We start from the raw sequence: 10,985 nt of genomic DNA on the forward strand, positions 1-10,985 counted from the left end.
GCAGTTAACAGCTCAGATTAACAGCGTCTATCTTAAAATATTGTAGATGGAAAGAATTTGATGTTCTTGCAAACAAGGACCGAATTAACATATGCAGGTGTATTTGTATCTTGGAGAAAGATAAAGTATAACAAAATAAGCAGAACTAGATTTTCATGAAGCATTAAAACTACATTTAATGATTTTCATGGGGATTCTTCTTTCTGAAAGAAAAATATATGATGATTCTTCCCACAATGTACTTAAGAAGACTGCTGTGTTTGCTTCATAACAATCTATTTACCCAAGCAAATTAGTGATTCTGCACTTTGTTATCTGAGACATTCACGCAGAATAGGCTATCCCTATAAAGCATCTTGGATCCTGTCATTGCCTGCATTTATTTTTCTTGCCCCTTCTCACCCACATGTCCCTTCTGGTCATATGCTATGGGTAACAACGCAATTCAGTTTGATAAGAGAATTAGTATAAATCAGACCAGTTCATAAATCCTATTTCCCTATGACACTGCCCAAAATCAAACTTCACTTTATCTCCCCAAGATATGTTTCTTCCTGACTTGTCTGGGTCAAATGTATAAGATCCCTTCTCCTTGGAGCCTTGTGGAGATTTCACAGTAATCTTTGATCACTTTCTCTCTCCAGCCAATCCACAATCAGGTCCTGTGAATCCTGCCTCTGCAATGGCTCCTCTGTCCCCTTGTTTTCTGTCCATTCCACTGTCAACTCCTAGTCTAGATCTCCCTGTCAAAGCTCCTGCAGGGACCTCTGAAATGACTTTCTTGTCTTCAGTTCTCTCCTTACAACAAACTTACACAAAGAACCAGGTAAAATTTCCTAATGCCCAGCTCTGATCACATCACTATTATGTCTGGATCTCTCTTCATTGTTTACAGAATGAAACCCAAAGTCTTCAGCCTTTGCCCACTGCTTCTCTACTCAGCCTTCCACTCCCACTATGCCCTCTAGTCAAATTGGATTCACAACTTTCCAAACTAGTAAAGCCTCCTTAAATGGATGAGATACAGAAGTATGTGAGCCTTGGCCACCTTAAGACGTTCCATCTCCCTACAGTACCCTGTTCCTCAGGTCTAAATGTAAAGATCCAACCCATCCTTTAGGCAGAAAATCTCCCCACTCTCAGGTCCCATAGTCCTCAGTTCATATCTCTTTCATGACATTTGTCATTATTCTTTTTGGTTTGGTACTTGTGTGTGTGAGAGAGAGAGATACTCCTTTTCAGGATGGAGGCTGTATTCCATTTAGATTTGCTACAACTCCTTACACAAGGTCTAGCACCTCAAAAAGACCAACAGATGTCTATTGAATAAATACATTATTTTATTTACTGAATTGATTTCATTAAATCAATCAAAGCAGACTTTCTACAACTTATTTAACCCCAAAGCTTAGTTTCCTAATAGAGTTCTCTGACATTTGGGCAAATTTTATTGTATTGTGGATAAAAACATTTTAATTATATATCAGCAAGTTATATATGTGTGTATGTGCATATATATATATATATATGAGCTGTAGGTATTTATTTATTTTTCTGTTGGTCACATTGTGACAGCCAACTTAGGGGCTGCCTGTGATAATAATGTATGTCCTATTGGCCAACAAATGATTAAGATGGCTGTGGGGACAAGTTAGACCAGGGTCAGATAAATGCTCTTGTCTGCTAGGCCGTGTTTTGTAAAGAAGGAGTTTGACAAGGGGGACAGAGGCTTTCCAGCAGATGATGATGCTGGCAATCTGGGACAGGTCCCATTTGTGTCTTCCAACATGTCCAGAGATAGCAGGTGTTTCTTTGTTCTGCACTTTCCTTATTTATACACATGAAAGGGTGTCCCTTGATTCTTCAATTAATGGGAGTCATGAATCCTTTCAGTACCTCAACCTCTGGGCAAAGGAAGAACTTTGCTCCCACCGAGAAGCAGGTGTCTCACCCTTTCCTGTTAACAGGCAACTACTGTGCCTGCACATAGCCACCACTGCCCAGTCTGGGAGGATGTCTCTCTGCCTTATTTGCTGATTGTGGCTGCCCAGCCCCAGGGGTTTCCTGCTAGGGTGATAACACATTGTTCTTGAACAGAGAGAAATAACTTAGAGGGATTATCTTGTCCTAAGACGTTGTGTTGCCTCTCAGAGCAGAAATCTACCTTTTAAATGCTCTGTGTGTTCTCTGAACACTCTGTTGTCTCTGTCTACACCACAACTGTGAAGTCATTTATCAGGAACATCACTGTTAACGGGGGTAAAACGGTGGGGGAGTGGTTACTCTGGTGGAGACTGAGAAAAAAATAGATGGAGCACTGTCCTTCTCTGGCAATTAGGCTTAAATGATTCTTGAGTGGATTCCCCAGTAACATTGATTGTCACAATGCCCATGTTACCCACTCATGCTCCTGGCTCTTAATACAACATGCTTCCCAGAAGGGAATCTTTCCTCCCCAGACTAATAAAAATTGGCTACCACAGATTAGGCATATGGTGGAGTGGAAAAATTACACAAAAAAGACATGTGTCAGAGTTTCTGAAATTAGACACAGCAGAGATCAAAAGTATTCTTTAAAGACCTCTTTAAACCCTGTGGATTAAAAAAAAAAAGGAAGTAATTAGGCAGGCAAAACCATTATTGAAATCCCAAGATGTACAGTAAAATTTCAAAGCCTGGCTGGTTTGGTTGCTAGAGGAGTTGGAGGGTTGGGAGGCCCTAATCCAAGACCACTTAGTCTATCCTTCACCCCACACTAAATGTTTGAGTCTGGGGCAAATCTAGGGAATCCTAGGGTTCTATGGAGCTCAGTTTTTGTTTTTGATCCTTTAATTGAATGATAAGGAAACTGAGGCCCAAAGAAGCTAGAAGCCCAATAGCCCAGTACAAGTTAATGACAGAGCAAGGTTAGAATTCAGGACTCTTGGCTGAGTGTTCTTTCTGCTCCTTGTAGAGGTTTGGTGCAGGGTAGGAAACAAAGTCAAAGGAGAAAGACTAAAATTCCAAAAAGTTACTAAGAAATAATTTAGGCACATAAATTATAGTAGAAGAAACTCCCAATAATAGTAATGAGCATGATATTTCTTCAAGTATTCTCCGTAGACCTTCAGCATCAGAATCCCCCAGATTTCTGGAGAACGTTGTTAAAAGTGTGTATTTCTGGTCTTCACCCTAGACCCACAGAATTGGACTATCTGGAGGTGAGTCCAGGAAACTGCATTTTTAGAAACTCCCCTAGTGGTTTCTTATACTTGACAATGGCATACTCTGTCCCCTCCAGCAGTGGCCTTCACACCAAAGCAGGACAGGGTAGCACTTAACAGAATGTGTCAGCTGCATACCATCTCCAGTAACTGCTGTTATTTGGTTTTTGACTTTTAAATATACCTTAGGTAAGGCCAAGTGTGATGGCTCACACCTGTAATCTCAGCACTCTGGGGAGCTGAGGCAGGAGGATTGTTGAAGCCCAGGAGTTTAAGACCAGCCTGGCAGCATAGTAAGACCTCCATTGCTACAAAAAAATTAAAAAGAAAAAATAGCCAGGTACAGTGGTGTGCACCTGTAGCCCCAGCTACTTGGGAGGCTAAGGTGGGAGGATCACTTGAGCCCAGGAGTTTGAGGCTATAGTGAGCTATGACTGCACCACTGCATGTCAGCCTGAGTGACAGAGCAGGACCTTGTCTCAAAAATATATAAATTAATTAATTATTTTTAAAAAGCAGGATGCAAAATAACAGCAAAGTAGAAGGGATAAGTTCTAGTGTTCTACAACACTGCAGGATGACTATGGTTAACAATAATATATAGTTGCAAATAGCTAGAAGGAGGATATTGATGTTTCCAACACAAAGAAATGACGTTTGAGATGATGGATATGCTAATTACCTTGATCTGATCACTATACAAGATATGTATCAAAATATTACCATGTACCTTAAGAGTGTGTACAATTATTACTTGTTAATTTTAAAAAATGAAATTAATTTTTAAAATTGTCCTGCTACAACTCAATGCAAGAATTGGTACTTCAGGAACCTATTAACCCATAGCAGAGCAAACACAAACTAATTCCTGTAACAGAGCAGAATGTGGCAAGTGCTATAAGAAAGTGAAAATAAAATTCTATGGGAGCCCAAAGATAGAGAGATTACCTCCCACTGAGGCAACTTCTGAAATAATTGATATTTGAGCTGGGCTTTGGAAAGGAGCTGCTATGTCCCCAGAGGGCAGGGAACTGGGGCAGAGTGCATTTTAGGCAGAAGGAGAAGGAGGCAGAGCAGAACCAGTGAGGTAGCAAAGTGATATTTGTCCAGAGTATGGGGTGGGGAAGGGGTGTGTGTTTGTGAGGGATTGTGGGGTGCTAAGATCTAAGTGCAAAACCTGGCTCTATTGGGCAGGAGAAGTGGGAAGTAGATTGAGGGTCAGGGCTAGAGCCATGTAGGGTGAGATCACAGCAGAAGCTAGAATACGGTTGTAACAGACTCAGTACATACAGACTTAGAAATAAACATTAAGAGAGGTACTTCAGTAACTCACCATGGCAATGCAAAGATGGTGAAGGAGTAGGGGTGCTGCTGGGAGAGCAAGCTCCACCAACACCTAACAAGTCCTCAAGGGAAAATGCCTGATCCCAAGCTCTTAGTGACTTTTGTCAGTTTTCTTTGTAATGTGAGAGTACTTGATATCTTTTGGGTTTGACCTCAGACCTTAGCTGGATTTCAGAACATTGAAAAACATCCCACCTGTCTCTTGTTACACAGGGCAGTAATTCTGATGGAAGAATTTTGACATGGGTTGGGATCGATGGAGGATATTGAGATGTGGGAGCTTTCCCTTGAGCTCCCTCACGAGTCTATCTGTAAAGTGCTTTATCTTTGGAGTGATGAGAATGTTTTTGTAAGTTTCATCAGTAAAAGAAGAGAAAGAAACAACCTAGTCTTGCAGTTTTAAAAGTAGTGTTATATGGCCAGGTGCGTTGGTTCATGCCTATAATCCCAGTACTTTGGGAGGCCGAGGCAGGAGGATGGCTTGTGCCCAGGAGTTCAACACCAGCCTGGGCAACATGGTGAGACACCACCTTGACAAAAAAAAAAAAAAAAAAAAAAAATAGCCAGGCCTGGTGGCATGTGATCCCAGCTACTCTGGAAACTGAAGCGGGAGGATTGCTTGAGCCTGGGAGGGTGAGGCTTCAGTGAGCTGTGATCCTGTCACTGCACTCCAGCCTGGGCAAAAGAGTGAGAAAGAGTGAGAGTCTGTCTCAAAAAAAAAAAAAAAAAAAAAAAATTAGTGTTATCAAGGGTAAAAAGGTGACGATCATTTGGTTGCTATAATTCTTCATTTTATCCTTTTATTCATACATTCAACAAATATGATTTGGTGGAATTGGTTCCACCTTCGACTCCAGAGGCCAACACTGGACTCTGGCCAGGCCAGAGATCACACCCTGTTGGCCATAGTGAATGGGCCGGGGATAGTCATTGATGCACTCAGCATCCATAAAGCTAAATTCCTTTCAACACCTATGGAAAGACTGTGAAGACGTGATCCCTTATCTTGCCAAAATTGAAATAGAGAGCTTGGGTCATAAGTCTGCAGGTTTGGGGAGTCATCTTAACATGCAAAGGCAGACTTTAGGGGCAGGAAATATGGAGAGCATGATAGAGTCCTAATAAGCTGTTTGAACTCCTTGGCACACACTTCCCTGATTACTTACACTTGGACTTTACAGCAACATGAGCTTGCTTTGTTCAGGTCAGTTGGGGTCACATTTTGTCACTTGCAACTGAGCAAGCCCTAACTGAAACAACCTGGAATACTGGTCCGGTGCCATGGAGTATAGCCATGAACATGATCCCCAAAGTCGATCACCTATGCCCTGTCAAATAAGTAGGAATAAAGCACAACCCAGTCTCAGCCTCCGCTATGACACAATCATTAGTTGAATCTATTCAGGGAAAATAAAACTACTCTCTCTTCCACTGGGCTTGAGTATCTCATGAATATATTTTGTAAACTATGAGGTCAGAAACCAGTTGACAGATATCAAACAGGAAAATCAGAATCGCAATTGCGTTGGCCACATTGTTTACTTTGTCCCTGCTTAATAGTTTTTCTTTTTTGTCAAAGGTCCAATGTTCTGGGCAGAATTGATGTCTATTTTGTTTTTTCCATTACGAAGCTCTGTGTCCTTGGGCAAAACATTTCATGTACGTGTGGCTAAGTATTCTCATTGCTGAAATGGAGCAGGGAGATATAATATCTACTTAAGTGACAATAACAAATATATATACAAAAGAGATTTTAAAATTTAGAAGTCCAGTACAAATGAAAGGATAAAAAAGTATATATATATACGTGTGTGTGTATATATATACACGTGCATATATATATATATATATATATATATATTTTTTTTTTGAGATGGAGTCTCACTCTATTGCCTAGGTTGGAGTGCAGTGTCAGGCATGATCTGGGCTCAGTGCAACCTTTGTCTCCTGAGTTCAAGTGATCCTCCTGCCTCAGCCTCCCGAGTAACTGGGATTACAAGCATATTACAGCACACCCAGCTAATTTTTGTATTTTTAGTAGAGACGGGGTTTTGCCATCTTGAGGCTGGTCTGGTCTTGAACTCCTGACCTCAGGTGATCCACCACCTTGGCCTCCCAAAGTGCTGGTATTACAGGTGAAAGCCACCTTGCCCAATCTAAAAAAGTATATTTAAATTGCTCAAGCAAATCTTGTCTTTACTCTGAATTGGTTGAATAACCTCAGCTATAACAATGTGCTGGCGCATGTTTAACGAAAGCTTCTCTGAGAGAATAAAAATACCCTAATTTGTAGCTTTGACTAATTTCCACAGTAGAAATTCTATCATTATAGTCAATTTCAACCTACCAGTTTGCTTGCAAAATCCCCGAATATCAGCTCTAACAGGACTGTATGAGCCTGTACCAGCACACCATTGCTCACATCCATTGGTTAGCTCCTCTGCTTCAGTTTCTTCACTTATCATAACACTTGTTTCACTGATTATAATCATACAGCTTTCACTGAAAGGTGCCGTGCAGTCATCTACTGTTGTAATGACACTTTTTCTTTATGCTATGACATGCCTAGCAGGGATCTTGGCATCGACGGCTAATCGACCTTTATTTGCCTTAATTTGCTTTCTAGTTATGTAATATGTCTATCCCTCATGAGCAAGGAACAGGTCTGGTGATGCTTTTAGGCAAATATTACACACAGCACTCTAGTATGTGGATATTTAGATACAGATATTTTAAGTAGATAACCACTTTCTTGAGCTCGTATAAGAATATCCCTCAGATTACTGAGGGAGAGTCAGTCTCTCACTATCGATATCTATGTGTGAATTATTCAAAAAATTCACCAAATGCCCCTCAGTAAGCAACAGGTGAGGCATATTTTCTTTTCTTTTCTTCTTTTTTTTTTTTTTTTTTTTGAGACAAGAGTCTTGCTCTGTCGCCCACGCAGGAGTGCAGTGGGGCGATCTTGGCTCACTGCAAGCTCTGCCTCCCGGGTTCACGCCATTCTCCTGCCCCAGCCTCCCGAGTAGCTGGGACTACAGGCGCCTGGAACAATGCCCGGCTAATATTTGTATTTTTAGTAGAGACGTGGTTTCATCGTGTTAGCCAGGATGGTCTCAATCTCCTGACCTCGTGATCTGCCCGCCTCAGCCTCCCAAGTGCTGGGATTACAAGCGTGAGCCACCACACCCAGCCATGTGAGGCATATTTTCAAACAGCCCAGAAAGCTATTACATCTCCTTCAACTGCACAGAAAGCTCAGTGATAAAAAAACAAAAACAAACATCAGGAACGCCTCAACTCTCCTATTGAGAATGGGGCTGAATCCTAAATTGACCATGACTAGATCGTGACTTGTCTTACTAACAGGGGCCCTAGAGCTTTCTTGGTTGTGGTATATACTCTCTCTATGAGTGTCAAACTTCTGACAGCTTTGGAGCTTCACATGAATACAGCAGGCCAGTGAACAGAGTGGAAATGGCTGAATTGAAGAGTCAAGACATGGAGCGGCAGGCTGTGCACTAAAGGGACGCCTTCAAGCAGGGCAGCTGGCTATGACTTTCTGCTGTTACCTCATTTCCTGGGCCCTATTATCTTGCTTGTTTTGCAATAAATAAATATGTCAACTGATACTTGTGAAATGACATTATGCACACGGTTATTCATTGCAGAACTGCTTGTAATTATAAAAGGCTGGAAATTACCGAAAACTCCATCAGTAGAGGGCTAGTTAATGGAACTACGGTACATTCATCCAATAGGATAGCATACAGCTGTCAGTACAAAAGAATAAAGAAGCTGTTTGTATCCTGATATGGAAAGATCTCCTTATAATTTCCCAACATTGACTTCAGAATGCTACCCTGTGTATAAAAAATGGGAAAAAATAAATGAGGAAACACAAGAAAGTGATAATATTGGCTACCTTTAGGGAGGGAAACGAAGTGCTTGGGGTTAGGAAGGAGACTTCTCACATTATGTTTTTCATAAAATGGTTTATCACATTTTAGCATTTTAGTATTTGCTATGATCAGTGTGTCTTAACCTATGCCAATACATACACACATGAACACACTTTTTCCCACATGTACTTTTTACAGAAATAATTTTTATTGTGGGAAAATATAGTTATTTTAATCATTTGTAAATGTGCAATTCAGTGGCATTAAATAGATTCAGAGTGCTGTGTACCCATCACCACTATCTATAGCCACCAAATTTTTAGTATTCCCACCAAAAACTCTTTAGCCATTAAACAATAACTCCCCATTCTCCCTCCCTCCAGGCCCCTGGTAACCTCTGTTCTACTTCTGATGAATTTGCCTATTCTAGCTATCTTGTACAAATGGAATCATACAATATTTGTTCTGTGTCTGGCTTATGCCATTCTCCCACATACTTTTGTTTTCTAAAGAAAACATATATCAGCTGGATAAATAAAGTTGTGAAAGTTTGAAATGTCCTTCATGTCTTTAGAAAAAAGAGAACAGATCTTGTGAAATGTGTGGACGTGCCTTGGACAAGGTAACTCATGCCTGGTGTTTCCTAGAAACCTTAGCTAACTCATTGCAACCTTTAAAGGTTAACTAATTGCCCAGCATGCTAATACCCTCTTAATCTCAGAAAATGAAGTCAAATAGCCACCATTTCCCACAAATCTTGGCTCATATATGGCAGAGCTTTTTGAAGAGGGGCCCTAGAGGCCTTCAGAGAGTCCATGAATCTTTTCTGAAATTGTAGGCAAATTTGTTATGTGTTCCCTTTTGGGAGATAAGTTCTTTAGCATTCAGAGATTTTCAAAGGGGTCCATAATAACAATTTTTAAAAAAGGCTAAGTACCATTGTTAAATAGGATAATTAATTCTGTCCCCTCCCTTGGAACAGATGTCAAAACGCTTTGTTCATCAATAAGATTGTGTGAGTACATGATTCATGAATCCACGCCAAGATAAGTCTCTGAATCGGCTTTACAAAAGAAGTCTGTGGCTTAAGAAAATGACTCTTAGAATTTCCATCCTTAATAAAAATAACATTGCACATTTGATTTGGTGGCACACAGAAAACACCAAAGCATCCATGTGTGTTAGTACAAGATTACCATGTAAGGAGGTTGAGGATTTTTTCACTCATTTCATAAATATTGAACACTTCCTATGTGTCAGGTACAGTCCAAACACTCAGGATATAAAGTAGTGAATAACACAATGCCTTTCCTCTTATGGGGGCTTGCATCCTATTACTAGGATTTAGACAATAAAGGAGTGAAAAAAGAAGGGACACTTTCAGATAACTGTGCTTCAGAGTGGCCTAGAGATCTCACTGTTAGATAGTGTGATTGGGAAATTCCTCTCTGGGCAGATGGCATCTGATCTGAAACCTGATGGGCAAGAATGAGCCAGCCACGTAAAGAACTGAGAGAGGACATTCTAGGCAGAGGGAGCCACAGTGCCAAGCTCCAGCTGCAGGTGAGATGGGAGGTACTGAGTGCTATGGGGTGCTTGGCCATCTGTCTCCACCTGTCTCCTCACTTTAGGGCTACTCCTCTTCTACCCTCAGGTCTCCACTCCCTTTTACATCCCACCTACACTTTAGCAAACAGTATGATTCCAGCCCTCAATATTCCTTCTCACTCCTACAAAATCCTCTTGAGACCTTGATGCCATCACTGCCTTGCTTATGTGCAAACACCCCAGTGACCCAAGCAAACAGTAAGCTCTGGGAGAAGCAGTACATTGGCTCCTGCATAAACGTTGTTATGGACTGGAGGGAGCAGGCCAATTACAGAGGCAGGGAGGATGGTGAAGCCATCTATATTGAGCCTCACATTCACAAAGTTCTTCACATTTACATTTGACCATCATTGTCATACATAGGGTATTATATCATTTATGTATGTTAAAGGTGCTATTTATTAAGCACTTATGTATACGTATAAAACATATAACTATACCATAATTTTGCTTTTTGTTATAATGGGATACAAAAAAAAAAAAAAAAAAAAAAAAGAGAGGTGGCCCAGCCTTCTTTTACATCAAAAGGCCTAAATATAAAGAGAATGAATTTTAGAGGTAACTGCTTGAGATCAAATCCTGGCTTCAATCCTAGCTCTGTAATATCTTGGCTGATACCTTTTGGCAAGTTTCTTAACCGTGCTGAATATGTGTATATAGAGAGAGGAATTGTATCCTAGGATGGATGGTAAAAAGAGCCTCCCTCACACCTAATTTAGAGAATGATATATAGACAAGGTTTTTGGACTTCTGGGTTGATATTGTAATGGGATGTAACTCTGTGATCAGGAGAATGGTCTTCCAAAGGCACTGATATCTAATACTCAGAACCTAGAAATGTTATTTCATGTGGCCAAAAACAAAACAACTTCTCAGATGTGATTAAGGATATAATCTTGAGATGGAGACATTGTCCAGTTCCTCAAAG

The sequence above is a fragment of the Macaca fascicularis genome, chromosome 6 (genome assembly GCF_037993035.2).
Source record: "Macaca fascicularis isolate 582-1 chromosome 6, T2T-MFA8v1.1".
NCBI lineage: Eukaryota > Metazoa > Chordata > Mammalia > Primates > Cercopithecidae > Macaca > Macaca fascicularis.